Genomic DNA, 19,743 nt, shown 5'->3' with positions numbered 1-19,743 from the left:
CGAAGCCTCTGAAGCGCAAAGGGAGCGCTCTCTCCGCGCTCCGGAGGCGTTGCGTTGCTTTCGCTGAAGCCTGGAGAGCGAGAGGGGTCGGTGCGCACCGACCCCTCTCGCTCTCCAGGCTTCAGGGATAGCCGCCTGAAGCCTTTGGAGCGCAGTGGGAACTCGCGCTGCGCTCCGAAGGCTTTGGGTTCCTTTTCCTGAAGCCGGGAGAGCAAGACTCTCCTGGCTTCAGTCAAAGGAACCCAAAGCCTTTGGAGCACAGTGCGAGGTCCCGCTGCACTCCAGAGGCTTCAGCCACGCGCCTGCCTGGAGGCCAGAGGAGGAACAGAAGGGTCTCCTTCTGTTCCTTCTCCAGCTTCGCTTGCAGGGGCGCTGCTCAGTTCTCCCCCTCTGCGCAGCGCCCCTTCAGCGACGCGCCTGTCCTGGCTTTTGCCTTAGCCGCGCGCAGCCTCTTCGGGCAGGGGGAGCCTTCATCCTGCTTCCCTGAAGAGGCTTGGTGCGTTTATCCCAGAAGCCAGAAGAGCCACACAGTATCCCAGAAGCCAGATCCCTCTTGCTGTTCTGGCTTCTGGAATTCAAAATATTTTTTTTTCTTGTTTTCCTCCCCCCCAAACTAGGTGCGTCCTATCAGCTGGTGAATCCTATAGAGCAAAAAATACGGTATCTACTTGCACTGGTGTGCTTTCGAACTGCTAGGTTGGCAGGAGCTGGGAAGGAGCAATGGGAGCTCACTCCATCATGGGGATTCCAACCGCCGACCTTCTGATCAGCAAGCCCAAGAGGCTCAGTGGTTTAGACCACAGCACCACCCGCAACCCTAGTTGGTCAAGGGAGCTGTGGACTCAGAAAGGTTGAAAACCTCTGTCCTAAGGGAAAGCAAGACATTCCAGGACCAAATCAGAAATCGGGACGGCTTCTGTAAATCCAGGACTCTCCCTGGAAAATAGGGACACTTGGATCGTCTCCGTAGGCCAGGTAGCCACTTGCGGGCCACTTCATAATCTAAATTTCAAAGACAGCAGAGGGAGACCCAGGATGAGGTCCTCGTTTTCTCCCACTCTTTCTCTCTCACACACATGTGCAAATATCTGAGATTCCTTTGCACACGTTCTCCCTTCAAGGCAAAAGCTATGCTTTCTTGATCACCCCCTTGTGGCCATCCGAGGTACAGCGACACCTATGGATGCATCCGTTTTTTGAAATCTTTATTTACAGTGGTACCTCGGGTTACATACGCTTCAGGTTACAGACTCTGCTAACCCAGAAATAGTACCTCGGGTTAAGAACTTTGCTTCAGGATGAGAACAGAAATCGTGCTCTGGCGGCAGCGGGAGGTCCCATTAGCTAAAGTGGTGCTTCAGGTTAAGAACAGTTTCAGGTTAAGTACGGACCTCTGGAACAAATTAAGTACTTAACCTGAGGTACCACTGTATTTGGAGCATTCCCTCCCCCCCGTGTGAATCACGAAACAAGGAGATCCAAACCCAACCGCAAGTACAAAGCCAGAATATCAAAACTGGGTGTGTGCAGGTATATCTGAAAACTGATATGCGCACAAACGAAAATTTCTCAAACTGCACCGTTGCATCATGTGGAAATGTCAGCACAGGTTTTTAAACCGCGGGTGGCACTGTGGTCTAAACCACAGAGCCTAGGGCTTGCCAATTAGAAGGTCGGCGATTCGAATCCCCACGACGGGGTGAGCTCCCGTTGCTCGGTCCCTGCTCCTGCCAACCTAGCAGTTCGAAAGCACGTCAAAGTGCAAGTAGATAAATAGGTACCGCTCTGGTGGGAAGGTAAACGGCGTTTCCGTGCGCTGCTCTGGTTCGCCAGAAGCGGCTTAGTCCTGCTGGCCACATGACCGGAAGTTGTACGCCAGCTCCCTTGGCCAATAAAGCGAGATGAGCGCCGCAACCCCAGAGTCGGCCGCGACTGGACCTAATGGTCAGGGGTCCCTTTACCTTTACCTTACACACAGGGGTGGTGGGAAATGAGAGAGAGAGAGAGAGAGAGAGCAGAAGAATCTTTATTTGCATCAGCCACTAGACATAGCAATAAAATAAAACAAAATGTCCTGAAGATAGAGGTAAAAACTTAACCATAGGAAATACATTTGGGGGGGGGGGTTACATCAATAATCAAATAATAGATCTTATTCTAACGGCCCCCGCTAAAAACCTTGCAGTTTTTGCTGTCACCTGATCACCTTGATCTGCTAAAGAAAGGACACGGTAGCAATGATCAAGTGACCCAATATGGAGAATAATAGAGGGGTAATAACCTCACTCCTCAAATCTTTATAAAGAGTGCAAGCCAGAACCACACGAGCCCCTGACTCAATACTGCCATCTCCACGGGGACATAACCATTTTTCCAGTGGGATTTTTTGAAATCAACCCTCGAGTACACAAAAAATAAATGCGATAAGTAAGTAAGATATTAAATCGTTATAACAAAAGGGGGAAAAACCGCTAGGTAAAATGGCATCGAAAAGTTTTCTGCTCTGCAGCGCCATCTGGTGTTGAATGTTTATAATGCATTCAAAACGCTTTTGTTGTTTTTTAGTAATGTAGCCGAGTCCCCAGTCCTTCCAAGGAGGCTTTGCAGTGACGTCGGAAGACATTAAGCAACAATGGAAGAACGAAATCTGTAGCAAGCCATCGGTCTCCTTTGCATGGTGCCTTTGAAGCCAGGTGGGCCTGGAGGGGTCAAGGATACACCTGTGTGTGTGGAAGGGACAGTCCACCTGGGCAAGCAGAGGCTCCTAAGGCTGCTTCTGCCTCTCCTTTCCTTACTGGGGAAACAGCTGCTTCCAGTCGCTTTCTGCTTCTCCCAGGCTGAAGGCAGCCAACTGGGAGGCTGTTACCTCTGGACTTATGGCTCCTAGTAGATAGATAATTTATTACAGTCAGGGACCAGCTTATAAAGTACACTTGAGGGTATGTATGTTTGTACACTTGGCTTCTAGTATGTTTCCGAGCACAATTCAAATGTCAGTGCTGACCTTTAAAGCCCTAAACGGGCTGGGTGGGGTATAAATAGTAAAATAATAATAATAATAATGGAATAGGTAAAGGTAAAGGGACCCGTGACCGTTAGGTCCAGTCGTGGCCGACTCTGGGGTTGCGGTGCTCATCTCGCTTTACTGGCCGAGGGAGCCGGCGTACAGCTTCTGGGTCATGTGGCCAGCAGGACTAAGCCGCTTCTGGTGAACCAGAGCAGCGCACGGAAACACCGTTTACCTTCCCGCCAGAGCGGTACCTATTTATCTACTTGCACTTTGACGTGCTTTCGAACTGCTAGGTTGACAGGAGCAGGGACCGAGTAACGGGAGCTCACCCCGTCGCGGGGATTCGAACCGCCGACCTTCTGATCGGCAAGTCCTAGGCTCTGTGGTTTAACCCACAGCGCCACCTGCGTCCCATATAATGGAATAAGGTGTCCCTATTTTCATCGGACAAATGTTGGAGGGTATGTCATTGCACGAGGCTGTCTCCACAGGAGAGAAAGCAGCAGGGCTGCCTCCATCGGCCTTGCGGAAAGCTCCCCCCAGCTGATCATTACAGAAACAACTCTTAAAAGAACTGGCGCCCCAGTTTGGGTTTTTCCTCTTCCCTCCCCCTCCCTTTCGCCTTGTGTGCCGTGGTTTGTGCGTTCCGAAGCCTGCAAGTTGGGGCTGTCCTGTTTCAATTGCCTGTACAGTTGTACCTCTGGTTACGTACTTAATTTGTTCCGGAGGTCTGTTCTTAACCTGAAACTGTTCTTAACCTGAAGCACCACTTTAGCTATTGGGGCCTCCCGCTGCCACTGCCGCTGCCGTGCGATTTCTGTTCTCATCCTGAAGCAAAGTTCTTAACCTGAAGCACTATTTCTGGGTTAGCGGAGTCTGTAACCTGAAGCGTATGTAACCTGAAGCGTATGTAACCCGAGGAACCACTGTACGTGAGCTGATAATGTTGTCATCTAGCATTAGACTGGCAGGCTGTGGTTAGTGAATGACTTAAAAAAAGGAGGCTGCTGGGCAGAGTCGACTGGTCGGCTGATCCCCAAATTGCACAGGGGTGTAAACTGCATGGGGATATCGCCAGAAACAGCTCCCAGAGCGCATGAAGTTTATGAACTTTCCCTCCCCTCCCCTGCCACACTCGCAAACAGAGTGTTATGTACGGTGCTGAATCCTAGAACAATAGGATCCAGAATGCAGCGGTCTGATTGGTCTGCAGGAGCCACCCAATCCAGCTCCAGGTGGAAGTGAATCAGTGACGTGATTGGCCTGCAGGAGCAGCCAATCAGGCTTCTGGAGGAGGTGAATCCGCAACCTGATTGGCCTGCAGGAGCAGCCAATCAGGCTTCAGGATGAAGTGAATCATCAACCTGATTGGCCTGCAGGAACAGCCAATCAGGCTTCTGGAGGAGGTGAATCCGCAACCTGAATTTTGTAAATAATGTATATCTAGCTAGACGTTTTGGGGAAAAGTTTCATTCATTGCTACTATGAGCTGAATAAAGAGCATGAAATTCACACTCGACTCCGAGTATATATCACAGAGCAAGCAGCTTTCTAGACAACGCCACCCTTCCCAAGTGAAACATCAGATGTTCCTTTAATCTGTAGTGATGAAATGCTTTGAGAGATTGGTACTTCAATATCTTCGGGCATGCTTTCCACCGGACTTTGATAAACATCAGTTCGCCTAAAGGAGAAACAGGTGAACAGATGATGCCATTGCTACAGCCTTTCACCTTGCAGCGAGTCATCTGGAGAGACCAGGGAATTAATATTAATAATAATTTATTATTTATACCCCGCCCTTCTGGCTGGGTTTCCCCAGCCACTCTGGGCGGCTTCCAACTGAATATTAAAAACAATACAGCATCAGACATTAAAAACTTCCCTAAACAGAGCTGCCTTCAGTTGTCTTTTAAAAGTAAAATAGTTGTTTATTGCCTTGACATCTGATGGGAGGGTGTTCCACAGGGCAGGCGCCACTACCGAGAAGGCCCTCTGCCTGGTTTCCTGTAACCTTGCAGCAAGGGAACCACCAGAGCTCTGTGTCCGGGCTGGATGATGGGGGTGGAGACGCTCCTTCAGGTATACAGGACTGAGGCCGTTTAGGGCTTTAAAGGCCAGCACCAACACTTTGAATTGTGCTCAGAAACGTACTGGGAGCCAATGTAGGTCTTTCAGGACCGGTGTTATATGGTGTCAGAGTTGCTTCCAGATCCTAGCTCACAGAGGATCACGCTAGCCAGCGATCATTAAATAAAAGTCTTTATTGAGTTACAGTTTCCATTCTCAAGCTGCTGCGTGCAACCCTACGTCTAATGGTTAGATCGGCGAAGCTCCATCTGAGTCTCCGCCCCTTGTACACCAACTTAATATCCTAGCCTTGCTCCACCTTTTCCGCCTGACTGTTCTTCTCTGGGTCCCTCTGCCCCCCGGGGTCTCTTCCTTCCGGGATTCCTCTGACGCTGACGCTGACCCCCCTGACTCTTCTCCCTCCTTTCGGCGGGCTTTAGGACCTGGCTCCCTTTCCGGGCTGCCTACTGCGCCACCTTCCTGTGCATTTGAACTTGTCGCGCGCGCCCAACCTTCCACCTTCCGTCTGACCGTTTCTTCGCTCCCCGATGGAGGTGTGGCCACTCCTGACTCGTGCCCTCCCCCCTGTTGTGAGCTGCCAGCGCTTGATCCCTGGCGCCCTTCCTCTTCCCTGCTCTCTGGCGGTGACGCTGGTCCCGATTTCCAACTGCTCCCCTCTGAGTCCCCTCTGGCTCTATCTTCCTGGGGTGTCCCCCTAGGCTCCCCCCTTGCCCTGGCCACTGGTGCTCCTTTCTGTGAATCTTCTGATTCACTGGAAAGACTCGGAGATCTCGGGTCGTCGTCATCACTCATCTTTTCTTCTGCCTCCTCCCCCTCGCTCTCTGTTTCCTCCCTTGCCCTTGCCTCTGCTCCTGAACCCCTGACATCCATCCCCCCCTCGAAGCCCCCTCTTCCCCCCTCCCCTCCTTCCGGTGCGGGATCTGGGTGCTGCTGTGTCAGGGGGACGAATGTCGGATACAGTTCGCTTCCCGTGGCGGGCCGCCATCCGAAGTCTTCCGGTTCTTCCTCCCTGCTCTCGTTGACGACGGTCACCTCCGCTTCCATCTCTGTGCCGCCGTGCTCGAAACCCGGGTCGTCCCCGAAAACGTCCATGTCCATCTCTCCCTCGTTGCCTTCTGGAGACGTTGCTCGTCCTGGACCCTCCAGCCACCTTCTGCGGAACTGCTCCTCTGGTCGATCATCCCACCAATACGAGGGTTCTGAAGCAGATCCCGAGGGTGACCCCTCCGGGGAACGGGCGTCTCGTGTCGGTTCCTCGTCCGAGTCGAACCCCCGGAACGTGCTGGCTGAAAGCGTGGGCGTGAAAAGCCAGTCGTCGAAAAAGTCTGCTGGCATTGGCCTGTGTGGGAAGAGGGCATGAAACTCTTCTTTGAGCAGAGGTTCGTCTAAAGCGTAGCCCGGCACCCAGCTGTTGGCACTGGCCGGGGTGCCCTCCTTGGCGAGAAGGTATTCTACCCCCTCTTCCCCCCATCTGGAGTCCAAAATCTCCGTGACTTCGTTGATGCGCTCCTCCTGTGCCACTCCCCCTTGCCCGGTTCTCTCTCGGAGCGGACCCGGTGCCGTTCCTGGTTCCTGAAACCTGTGAGGTGCCTTGTAGGGAGTGAGCACCGATCTGTGGAACACCGGATGCATTCTGGAACCCTCCGGAAGAGCCAGCCTGAAAGCCACCGGGTTGACCTGTTCTTCGACTTGGTAGGGCCCCAGTTGTTTATGCCCTAGTTTCTTCTTCGCCAACGACCTGGCCGGCACTGCGTGGGCTGCTAACCAGACCCAGTCTCCCACATGGATCTCTTCGCCAACCCTTCTGTGTTTGTCCGCTTGTACCTTGTATGCGTGTTTAGCCAGCTCCAGGTGCCGCCGCAGCTGATCGTGGACCTCCTGCAACTCCGACGCGAACGCATCTGCTGTCTGCGGCTCCCCCTCCCCCATTCTTTCCAGTCCCGGGAAGGTTCTGGGGTGCCTCCCGTTGTTGGCGAAGAACGGCGTGACCCCCGTGGACACGTGCTTCGTGTTGTTGTAGGCGAACTCGGCGAGAGGCAGGTAATCCACCCACGTCGCAGGCTGTTGATTCGCATAACATCTCAGGTACTGCTGCATGATGGCATTGACCCGCTCCGCTTGCCCGTTGGTCTGCGGGTGTCTAGCCGACGCCAGGTTGATCTTGACGTTCAGGAAGCCCATCAGCCTCTGCCAGAAGTTCGAGATGAACCGTCGCCCTCGGTCGGACAGAATAGACCGCGGCAGACCGTGAACCTTGAACACGTGGTCTATGAACAGTTTGGCGGTTTGTTCCGCCGTGGCCACCTTCGCACACGGAATGAAATGTGCCATCTTGGAGAACAAGTCCACCACCACCAGCACAGCCGTCTTGCCCCTCGAGCTGGGCAGATCCGTGACAAAGTCCAGGGCCACTCTCTCCCATGGTTCGAACGGAGTTTGCAGCGGTTCCAGCAGTCCGGCCGGCGGTCTGTGCACTGGTTTGGCCCTCTGGCAGGTGTCACACCTCGCCACGTAGTCCGCGACTTCCCCTCTCATTCCGGGCCACCAGAAGTCTCTGGCTACTAATTCCACCGTCTTCTCCTTGCCAAAGTGCCCGGCAGTGGGCGCGTCGTGCAGCTGCTGCAGTACCTTGGCGCGAAGTTCGTCTCCCGGCACGTAGATGGCCCCTTTACGGATGAGCAAACCATCTCGCAGCTGGAACTCGTCGGTCGCTGCCGTGCCCCTGTGCACCTCTGCCATCTTTGCTTGCGCGAAGGAGTCATCCTGCAACGCTCGTCGCACCGCATCCAGGTCAACTGTTGCCGCCGCGCACGCCCACACTGTCGGTGCGAAGATGTGCATGGCGGCCGCTGGCGTTGCCTCCTCCAGATACTGTGGCTTACGGGAGAGAGCATCCGCCATGATGTTGGTGTCCCCCGGGACATATTCTATTCGGAAGTCGAAATTCGCAAAGAACTCAGCCCAACGTATCTGCCTCTGGTTCAGGAACTGTGCCGTGCGCCAGTGCTCTAGATTCTTGTGGTCCGTGCAGACCTGCACCGTGTGCTTGGCGCCGATCAGGAAGTGCCTCCACGCTTTGAACGCTGCATGAATGGCCAGCAACTCCCTGTCCCAGATGGTGTAGTTCTGTTCGGACTTGCTGAGCTTCCTTGAGTAAAACGCTCCCGGCCTCCAAACCCCCTGCGGGTCTTTCTGCAGCAGGACTGCTCCCACGGCTCTGTCTGAAGCGTCTGTCTCCACCCTCATCGGCCTGCTGGGGTTGACATGAAGCAGCTGCTCTTCCGACGCGAAGAGACGCTTGAGTGCCTGAAAGGACTGCTCCGCCTGCTCTGTCCAGATGAACTTCTTTTTCTTGGAGCTGAGCGTGTCCGTGATGGCCGCTGTCTGCATCGCAAAGCCTTTGATAAACTTGCGATAGAAGTTCGCGAAGCCGACAAACCGTTGGACCTCCTTCCGGTTGCGTGGGCTTTTCCAATCCAACACTGCTCGGACCTTGGCGCTGTCCATGGCGAGCCCTTTATCAGACAACTTGTAGCCCAGGAAATCCACCTCCGTCACGTCGAATTGGCACTTCTCCAGCTTGGCGTAAAGCCTATGTTGCTGTAGCCTGCTCAGCACTTCCTTGACGTGTCTGTCATGCTCCTGCTGCGATTCCGAAAAGATCAGGATGTCATCCAAGAAACAGACGCACGTCTTGTAGAGGAGCCCCGCCAACACGTGATGCATGAAAGCTTGAAAAACGTGGGAGCCATTTTGCAATCCAAAAGGCATAACTCTATATTCGTAGGTGCCCAGGGGCGTGAACATGGCTGTCTTCCACTCATCTCCTTCCCGCATGCGAATGAGGTTGTATGCCCCTCGCAGGTCCAACTTGGTGAACACTCTGCCCTTCCGTACCTTTGCGAGGAGGTCGTCGATTCGGGGCATGGGGAAGTCCGATGGCTTGGTCACACTGTTCAAGATGCGAAAGTCCACTACAAGTCTTTTTTGGGGCGTGTCCCTCTTCTTAACAAAGAATACCGGACTGCCCCCCGCTGCCTTGGACTCTCGGATGAAACCGCGCTCCAAATTATGATCTATGAACTCTTTGAGTTCCTGCAGTTCGTCCTCAGACATGGAATACAGCTTCCCTTTGGGCAGCGCCGCCCCCGGCAGCAGGTCAATTTTGCAGTCATATGGTCTGTGGGGGGGTAGCCTGTCTGCCTCCTTCTCGCAGAAAACCTCCAAAAATTCTGCGTACTTGTGGGGAACCGCTTGCAGCGTGCCTAGCTGCAGCTGTGACTCCTCTTCCTCTCCTTCCTGCCTGGGCACGATGCAGTGTTCAGCGCAAAAGGAAGAGCCGAAGGTCAGCTGCCTCTGGTACCAAGCCAGCGTCGGGCTGTGCTTGTCCAGCCAACTCATGCCCAATACAATGGGCGTGTCCGATAGTTGAGTGACATTGAAGCTGATGATTTCCCTGTGATTCCCAAGTCGCATCACCATTGGTGGCGTCTGCTTCACCACTTGCCCCCCTAGCAGCTCCCTGCCATCCACCGTGACAACCTGCAGGGGCAGCGTGGCAGGCAGCAACTGTATAGCGTGCCGGTCGACAAAGTCCTGCCCTATAAAGTCCGCATTGCTTCCGGAGTCAATGGTGATTGGCACGTCCATGGTGATTCCATTGGGCAGCTGGAGCGACGCGGTGAGCCTCACTACCGGTTTGGGCGGGAGGGGGTCCATGGGCTGTAAAATCTCTGGGGACTGCTTCACTGACACGTCTGGCTGGGCCCCAGTGCCTCTTCCAACCAGACTCCGTCGTTTCCCTGCTGTGGTTGTCCTTGCTGCGTTGCTGCAGTTACCATTGCTGAGGCTGCAGTGTGCTTGTGGAGCCTCTGGGGACACTCTTTCGCCATATGCTGTGGATCATCGCAGATGTAACACTTCCTGTTCCCTCTAGGAGGCTTCGCTTTCACTGCTGCCGGTGCTAGGGCTCTGGCTGCTGACTGAGCCCTTGCACCTCCAACCTCCATAGGTTCCGCTCCTCCTCCTGGCGGAGGCGTGGATTGCGCACGCGCTGCTTCTCTGGGAAGGAAGGAGGAGCCCCTGGCTGGTTCGCGCCCTCCACGCCCTTCGCCACTGCTCCACGGACGTCCTTCCAGCCGCACCCCCACCGCCAGCGCCCTCTGAACGATCTCCTGCGTGGTCCGGGGTCTCTCCCCCCTCGCAATTTCATCTTTAACCGAGCCGTGCAATCCCTCCCAAAACAGGTCTCTTACAGGAGCCGAATCTCTGTCCCATTCCAGAGCACTGACCAAAGCGAAAAAGCGGGCATGGTACTGCCTTACGCTGGCCCTCCCTTGCTTCAGTCCATGTATCTGCTGCCGAGCAAGATCCACGTCAATGCTTGACAAAAAGCACCCATCCATCGCTTTAATAAAGGCATCCGCGTTTTGGAGCGCCGGATCCTTATCTCTCCACAAATTGCGCAGCCATGCTTTAGCATCTCCATGCAAATGGGACATGATGAATCCCACCTTCTCTTGCTCATCTCTAAAGTCTTTGTTCAGCAGTTGCAGTGCACACATTACATCTGCTCTAAAGTTGGGGTACTGTTGCAAATTCCCATCGAAGTGAGAGACCAAACCGCCTGTTCGTCTCCCCAACCCAATCCCCTCCGGTTTGGGTGTCAGTTGCCCTTGCTTCGTAAGCACTTCCAACCTGACCTGGAGATCCCTGTAGGCGGCAGCTGCGTCCTCCTCTCTCTTCCTGGATGCAAGAGCCTCGGCATTCAGGCGCGACACTGCTTCTCTGAGTTCCACTATCTGCTGTTCGGCCGTCATGTTGTCTGCCGTTCGTGAGCTCGCTAGTAGGCACCCGCTTTCTCTCCTCTCCGCGAGGCTGTAGATGCCCACAATTCATGAGATGGAGCTTACTGTCAGAGTTGCTTCCAGATCCTAGCTCACAGAGGATCACGCTAGCCAGCGATCATTAAATAAAAGTCTTTATTGAGTTACAGTTTCCATTCTCAAGCTGCTGCGTGCAACCCTACGTCTAATGGTTAGATCGGCGAAGCTCCATCTGAGTCTCCGCCCCTTGTACACCAACTTAATATCCTAGCCTTGCTCCACCTTTTCCGCCTGACTGTTCTTCTCTGGGTCCCTCTGCCCCCCGGGGTCTCTTCCTTCCGGGATTCCTCTGACGCTGACGCTGACCCCCCTGACTCTTCTCCCTCCTTTCGGCGGGCTTTAGGACCTGGCTCCCTTTCCGGGCTGCCTACTGCGCCACCTTCCTGTGCATTTGAACTTGTCGCGCGCGCCCAACCTTCCACCTTCCGTCTGACCGTTTCTTCGCTCCCCGATGGAGGTGTGGCCACTCCTGACTCGTGCCCTCCCCCCTGTTGTGAGCTGCCAGCGCTTGATCCCTGGCGCCCTTCCTCTTCCCTGCTCTCTGGCGGTGACGCTGGTCCCGATTTCCAACTGCTCCCCTCTGAGTCCCCTCTGGCTCTATCTTCCTGGGGTGTCTCCCTAGGCTCCCCCCTTGCCCTGGCCACTGGTGCTCCTTTCTGTGAATCTTCTGATTCACTGGAAAGACTCGGAGATCTCGGGTCGTCGTCATCACTCATCTTTTCTTCTGCCTCCTCCCCCTCGCTCTCTGTTTCCTCCCTTGCCCTTGCCTCTGCTCCTGAACCCCTGACATATGGTCTCAGCGGCCGCTCCGTCACCAGTCTAGCTGCTGCATTCTGAATTAATTACAGTTTCCGAGTCACCTTCAAAGGTAGCCCCATGTAGAGCACATGGCAGTAGCCGTTTACCTCCCCACTGCAGCGGTACCTATTTATCTACTTGCACTGGCGTGCTTTCGAACTGCTAGGTTGGCAGGAGCTGGGACAGAGCAATGGGAGCTCACCCCGTCATGGGGATTCAAACCACCAACCTTCTGATCGGCAAGCCCAAGAGGCTCAGTGGTTTAGACCACAGTGCCACCCGCGTACCACTGATGTTTTGCAAAGCACCCAGGATTGCCTTTCTGGTGGATTTCAGAATGCAGGGGTGCTTCAAAGAGCTCCCTGCTTCCAATTCCACAAAACAGATTCCAGCAACATTGTCGTTTCTTTTGTGTTGCTGCCTCCTGAAGGATAGGAGCTTAATTTCGGAGACTGTGGCTTCTAGTGACCTCCTTGATTCCTTGACTCTCTGCCTGGTTGTTCAGACAGCACCATGAGCTGTGCAGTTGTGTAACTCACCGCATGCCAGCAGAGGTCCCCAAAGCGTTACTAAGAAGAACTGGATCAGTCTGGCATCCTTTCTTACAGCGGCCACATGGATGCCCCTGGGAAACCCTTGATCAGGATTCGAACGCAAGACCACTCTCCCCTCCTGCGCATTCCAGCGACTGGTATACAGTGGTACCTCGGGTTAAGTACTTAATTCATTCCGGAGGTCCGTACTTAACCTGAAACTGTTCTTAACCTGAAGCACCACTTTAGCTAATGGGGCCTCCTGCTGCAGCTGCGTGATTTCTGTTCTCATTCTGAAGCAAAGTTCTTAACCCGAAGCACTATTTCTGGGTTAGCGGAGTGTGTAACCTGAAGCGGATGTAACCTGAAGCGGATGTAACCCGAGGTACCACTGTATAACTCTGGGGTTGCGGCGCTCATCTCGCTTTACAGGCCGAGGGAGCCGGCGTTTGTCTGCAGGCAGTTTTTCCGGGTATGTGGCCAGCAGGACTAAGCTACTTCTGGCAAAACCAGAGCAGTGCACGGAAATGCCGTTTACCTTCCTGCCGGAGTGGTACCTATTTATCTACTTGCACTGGTGTGCTTTTGAACAGCTAGTTTGGCAGGAGCAGGGACCGAGCAACGGGAGCTCACCCCGTTGCAGGGATTCGAACCGTCGACCTTCCGATCGGCAAGCCCAAGAGGCTCAGTGGTTTAGACCACAGTGCCACCCGTGTCCCTTTACACTTCAAATAAAAATCAAATAAAAATTATTTCAAAAAGGAAAGAAAATATTTGGTATGTAATGACCACAGTACAGTGGTACCTCAGGTTACATATGCTTCAGGTTACATACGCCTCAGGTTACACATTCCGCTAACCCAGAAATAGTGCTTCAGGTTAAGAACTTTGCTTCAGGATGAGAACAGAAATCGTGCTCTGGCGGTGCGGCGGCAGCAGGAGGCCCCATTAGCTAAAGTGGTGCTTCAGGTTAAGAACAGTTTGTATGTAACCTGAAGCGTATGTAACCCGAGGTACCACTGTATTTTTAAATTTCTTTGGCAGGTCTTTTCCCACAATCCCTAATAAGAACAGTGTAAACAAGTTTCGATGGATGCAATAATGGAATACTGAATGGTATAGTTTTTGTAAAATATGCAGGGATTTACAACTTGCAAAATGAACCATGGAAAGAGAAGAAGGGGAGTCACTGATATCTTAAGGATGCAGAATGAGTATTTTAAATTGTAAAACAGACAATTTAATAAAAATTATATAAAATAAAAGTTGCACTCAGGATATAATGCAGTAGAAAAGGCTTGCATAAAAACACTGGCGAGGATGGGAAATCAACTTATGAAACAATGTTTTGAACAACGATTTGAAGGCGATTGCAAAAATGTTTGAAAAAATTAATTTAAAAATTATGTATAAAAATTGCACCCAGGATAAGGTAAAGGTAAAGGTACCCCTGCCCGTACGGGCCAGTCTTGCCAGACTCTAGGGTTGTGCGCTCATCTCACTTTATAGGCCGGGAGCCAGCGCTGTCCGCAGACACTTCCGGGTCACGTGGCCAGCGTGACAAGATGCATCTGGCGAGCCAGCGCAGCACACGAAACACCGTTTACCTTCCCGCTGGTAAGCGGTCCCTATTTATCTACTTGCACCCGGGGGTGCTTTCGAACTGCTAGGTTGGCAGGCGCTGGGACCAAGCAACGGGAGTGCACCCCGCCGCGGGGATTCGAACCGCCGACCATGCGATCGGCAAGTCCTAGGCACTGAGGTTTTACCCACAGCGCCACCCGCCACCCAGGATAGTTTTGCCTTTAATCAGCAACCATTTCCCAGCTTGAAATGACAGCAGTTGCATCTCTTCGGTGGCACTGGCAACTTTTAATGCCCACTTCCTCTTTGCAGTCAAGAGTCATCTCATCCTTGGCTTGTCTGTTACTTTTGATTTTATTTGCAACGACATTATTATTAAAACACGACAAAACAAAATCAGTCCACTTAGCACTGATTTCAGTAATGCAGCCCACAAGCGAAATGAAAAATCAAGTCACAGGGTAAGTTATGCAAATGGGCAGAAATGAAACGGAAAACCTCCCAGTTTCAGAATATAAAAGTAATACTAATTTGAAGAATTTCTCAAACACTTCTGAGGAGGGGGGGGGAGGAAGCAGGAAGCAGGAGAAGAGTCCTCAGTAGTTCAGAGGGTCCTGACACAAAATTGCAAAACTGACTGCAGGGGGGAACACCTTTGTTGTGGTTCAAGGACCCGATCCCTGCTTTGTGGAATGAAGACACACAGACACAGTGTATAAGGTTAATGGGCAAGAAAAGGCCACAACTTTATTGATTACAGCAAGTGAGAAGGTATTGGCTTAGGCATTGGACCACAACAGATTGACTCCACCCACTCGGAGAGGGGTGAGCCTAAAGGGGGTTTATTTACCAGTAGGTGGAGCCTGTTGATGCTAATCTAACTATAAGCTCTCCCCTGATGTCACTGAGGGTCGTGCCATGGCCCCCCGCCACACAGGCATCGGACAGGATCCACGACCGCCGGATTCCTTTAACGGAATACCCAAATTTGTTTTGTTTTTTTAAATGATATTTATTAAAGTTTCAGAAAAGGTTACAAAAATAAGAAAAAGAAAAAAAAGAAAAGAGAAAATACAAAATACAGAAAAATAAAAACAATTAAAAACAAATCAATCTTTCCATATCTTGTCTTTCATTTACTTGTTTCCCTGACCTCCTCACACCTCCCTTTTTTGTATTCCAGTTCAGTTAGTTAATTCAGCAAATCCTTTCCCTCTTTGTTTTTATCTTAATCCTTTATCTTAATATATTATAACTTTAGATTCTCACCTGTTAACAATCCATTTTTACATACTCCTTTGTAACATTGCTGCTAAAACCACTTAACTTCATTCCGACATCATTCTAACATTCATTAATTTTGCAGTATTTCTGTAAATAATCTTTAAATTTCTTCCAATCTTCTTCCACCGACTCTTCTCCCTGGTCTCGGATTCTGCCAGTCATTTCCGCCAGTTCCATATAGTCCATCACCTTCATCTGCCATTCTTCCAGGGTGGGTAGATCTTGTGTCTTCCAATACTTTGCAATAAGTATTCTTGCTGCTGTTGTAGCATACGTAAAGAAAGTTCTATCCTTCTTTGGCACCAAATTTGAAGGGGTAGGCGCTGGCCACACCTAGCCCTTCCACACACCAACAATACATTCCAATGCCTAACCGCCAAATACCACGAAAGTTGTGACGATTGCTACGAGGTAGGCAAAAAAACCAAAAGGCCTAATGCCAGTTGGAAAAATTCCTACCAGGCCCCCAGGGCAACCTGGGCGACCAACCAAAGGTCCATAGCAAGGTCAAGCGAAAAGCTAAGCCCTAAGGGAGTGGTCGGTGGGTAACTTGTGACGAGAAGCTGAAAAGTGAGGCGGAATGGCTGGCGCAGTGGTATCTTAAACCGCAAACCACGCCCCTTCCAAGGGCCCCGCCCACAACACCTCCCCTCCAGGAGGAGAGTCTTTGCTGCAGAAAATGCGCTGATAGGCTCATTCTTTAACTACTTAGAGCAGACAGGTCCAAAATCTGTTTCTGGGGCCTAATTCAGCCCGCCGGTCAGTTTAATCCGGACCCTGTGCCAGTTTATTTCCTGGGGTAAAATCCTAAAAAAAAAAACCTCAACAACTTCAAGCCTAATAAAAGATCAACAAATTGTTGTAAGAGAGTCAGGTTCAGGGAGGGAAATAAAGGGAAATGACCCTACCAATATCAGAATTATAGCGTTCTACCTTTAAAACCCCACAAGAAAATGAACTGAGCCTCAGAGAATGCATTGTTTGAGAATAAATCATTTTGCTGCGTCTTTTTACCTTTGCTATCACTGAAATGTATAAGAATGTATGCTATGTCTTTTTCATGTATCATTGAATGTATCATTTTACTGTGTCTTCCTTTGTTGTTGTTGTTTAGTCGTTTCGTCGTGTCTGACTCTTGGTGACCCCCTGGACCAGAGCACACCAGGCCCTCCTGTCTTCCACTGCCTCCCGCAGTTTGGTCAGACTCATGTTTGTGGCTTCGAGAACACTGTCCCACCATCTCGTCCTCTGTCGTCCCCTTCTCCTTGTGCCCTCCATCTTTCCCAACATCAGGGTCTTTTCCAGGGAGTCTTCTCTTCTCATGGCCAAATCTTGGAGCCTCAGCTTCAGGATCTGTCCTTCCAGTGAGCACTCAGGGCTGATTTCCTTCAGAATCGAGAGGTTTGATCTTCTTGCAGTCCATGGGACTCTCAAGAGTCTCCTCCAGCGCCAGAATTCAAAAGCATCCATTCTTCGGCAATCAGCCTTCTTTATGGTCCAGCTCTCACTTCCATACATCACTACTGGGAAAACCATAGCTTTAACTATACGGACCTTTGTTGGCAAGGTGAGGTCTCTGCTTTTTAAGATGCTGTCTAGGTTTGTCATTGCTGTGTCTTCCTTACCTTTTGCCATCACTGAGATATATATGAATATATCACTGGAATGTATAAAAGTGTTTCTGAATGTATCCTTACTGAAATGTATCCATGAATGTACCTTATTGAAATGTAATGCTGAACCTTCTGAGGCAAGAAAAATTAGTTATTTATTACAAACTTCAATCCTAAATCCTAAAAAAAAAAAAAGGTCAACAACTTCAATCCTAAAAAAAACGGTCAACAACAGACCGGCTCTTTGGTCGGCCCTCACGGCCCTTCACTTTATCAAATCTGGCCCTCTTTGAATAAAGTTTTGACACCACTGACTTAGAGGGATATTGGCAGCAGAACTTACCATAGAATTGTCAAGTTGGGAAAGACTACAAGGATTGTCCAGTCCAACCCTCTGCAAAAAAAAAAAAAAAAAAAAAAGGAATATTTTGTCCATTTGGTGAAAGAATTGATGTTTTTGATTTATGGTGCTGGAGGAGACCCTTGAGAGTCCCATGGACTGCAAGAACATCAAACCTCTCGATTCTGAAGGAAATCAGCCCTGAGTGCTCACTAGAAGGACATATCCTGAAGCCGAGGCTCCAAGACTTTGGCCACCTCGTGAGAAGAGAAGACTCCCTGGAAAAAGACCCTGATGTTGGGAAAGATGGAGGGCACAAGGAGAAGGGGGTGATGAAAGGCGAGATGGTGGGACAGTGTTCTTGAAGGTGCCAGCATGAGTTTGACCAAACTGCGGGAGGCAGTGGAAGACAGGAGTGCCTGGCGTGCTCTGGTCCAGGGGCTCACAAAGAGTCAGACACGACTAAACGACTCAACAACAACAACAAAAGTTCTGTTAATGGCTGTGTCCTTTATTTGTTTGGCAGGAGTGGACGTGCCGGAGGCAAGGCTTGTGTGAGACAATACAATACCAGAATGAGTTTGACCAAACTGCGGGAGGCAGTGGAAGACAGGAGGGCCTGGTCCACAAGGTCATGAAGAGTCGGGCACGACTAAACAACTAAACAACAACAACAACACAATCCACCTTTCCTACTGAATATGCAAAGAAACTATGCCACACTTTCTCCAAGGTATCTGAAGAGGTGTGCATGCACACATAAGCTTATACCCAGAACAAACTTAGTTGCTCTCAAAGGTGCTATTGGACAATTTTTTAATTTATTTATTTTGACTGCGTCAGACCAACACGGCTACCCACCTGAACCTACCGTATTTTTTGCTCTATAAGACTCACTTTTTCCCTCCTAAAAAGTAAGGGGAAATGTGTGTGCGTCTTATGGAGCGAATGCAGGCTGCGCAGCTATCCCAGAAGCCAGAACAGCAAGAGGGATTGCTGCTTTCACTGCACAGTGATCCCTCTTGCTGTTCTGGCTTCTGAGATTCAGAATATTTTTTTTCTTGTTTTCCTCCTCCAAAAACTAGGTGCGTCTTGTGGTCTGGTGCGTCTTAGAGAGCGAAAAATGCGGTAGTTGATGGTTGAGCATTGGGACTCCTCCTGAAAGCTAATGTGTTGGGTGGGGCGGAGGGCTTCAAAAGCCAGGGCTTTGTGCCATCACCACCCCATCCACAATGCCCCATTGTCCTGTCTCCTCCCCATTAAGCCTGCCTGACTTTATCATGCCTGATTAGATCTCCACCACAATCAGTCCTTAATTACTCCACTTCACCAGTTGGGGCACAAGGACTTGAATAGAGACAATGTCTTGATAGAGGGCAGGATGGAGCTATAGACTCCACAAGCACCTCTCACCTGGGGCAAAAAGCAGGAGGCCCCCTCCTCTTCTCCATGCCCTGAGCCATCTTGCAAGCTCCCCCAGCCTCAGGCTGAATTTTGCTAGTACAGTGGTACCTCGGGTTAAGAACTTAATTCATTCTGGAGGTCTGTTCTTAGTATGAAACTGTTCTTAACCTGAAGCACCACTTTAGCTAATGGGGCCTCCTGCTGCCACCGCGCTGCCACCACACGATTTCTGTTCTCATCCGGAAGCAAAGTTCTTTTTTTTTTTTTACCATAATATTTATTAATTTTCAATAGACGTAACAAAAAAGAGAAAATGCAACAACACAACAACACAACAACAACACAATAAAAGAGTGAAAAATAAGAAAAAAGAATAACAAACTTAACATACCTAAACAGAAAAAAAAGAAACTCAACCAATTAATTAAAATCCATTTTCATAAACGTTTTAGTTGACTTCCTCTAATCTCCTCCATCTGAATTTCCTCTTAATTTGAATGTAGCAGTTTCCAATATCATTATTTCATAAAACAATATTACAGTCATATTCCAATTTCTTTACCTTTCTTATAGTACATTTTCTTATTTATATATTTAAGTCTAATTTAGTCCTAAGCCTGATCTGAAGCAAAGTTCTTAATCCGAGGTACCATTTCTGGGTTAGCGGAGAATAGCGGAGTCTGTAACCTGAAGTGTCTGTAACCTGAGGTACCACTGTATTTATCCAGACTAATTTGTGCAGCAAAGGCCCAGATCACAAATGAACGTTCAACAGAAAAGCACACACAGAGATCATTTATACAGAAATCCTTTTTTCCTGTTTGAGCAGGTGTGTTGGGCTTACCTAAAGTTGGCCGAGAAAAGAGCCCAGCTTTGCCCAAGGATTCTGCTAGCAAAAGCCCCCCCCCCCCGGTTCTATCCTGTAACCCTGGGTATCTACTTCCTGGGTATCTATTTTTTCAGCAGGGGGCCGGTCCACTGTCCCTCAGACCTTGTGGGGGGCCAGACTATATATTGGGGGGGGGGGATGAACGTATTCCTATGCCCCACAAATAACCCAGAAATGCATTTTAAATAAAAGGACACATTCTACTCATGTAAAAACATGCTGATTCCCAGACTGTCATGCCGGACTGAGAAGGCGATTGGGCCGCATCCGGCCCCCGGGCCTTCGGTTGCCTACCCATGGTGTACTGAAGAC

Source organism: Podarcis pityusensis, assembly GCF_964106645.2.
Source record: "Podarcis pityusensis genome assembly, chromosome: 18".
Taxonomy (NCBI): Eukaryota; Metazoa; Chordata; class Lepidosauria; order Squamata; family Lacertidae; genus Podarcis; species Podarcis pityusensis.
The sequence above is the reverse complement of the archived record's forward strand: the minus strand, read 5'-3'. Positions refer to the sequence as shown.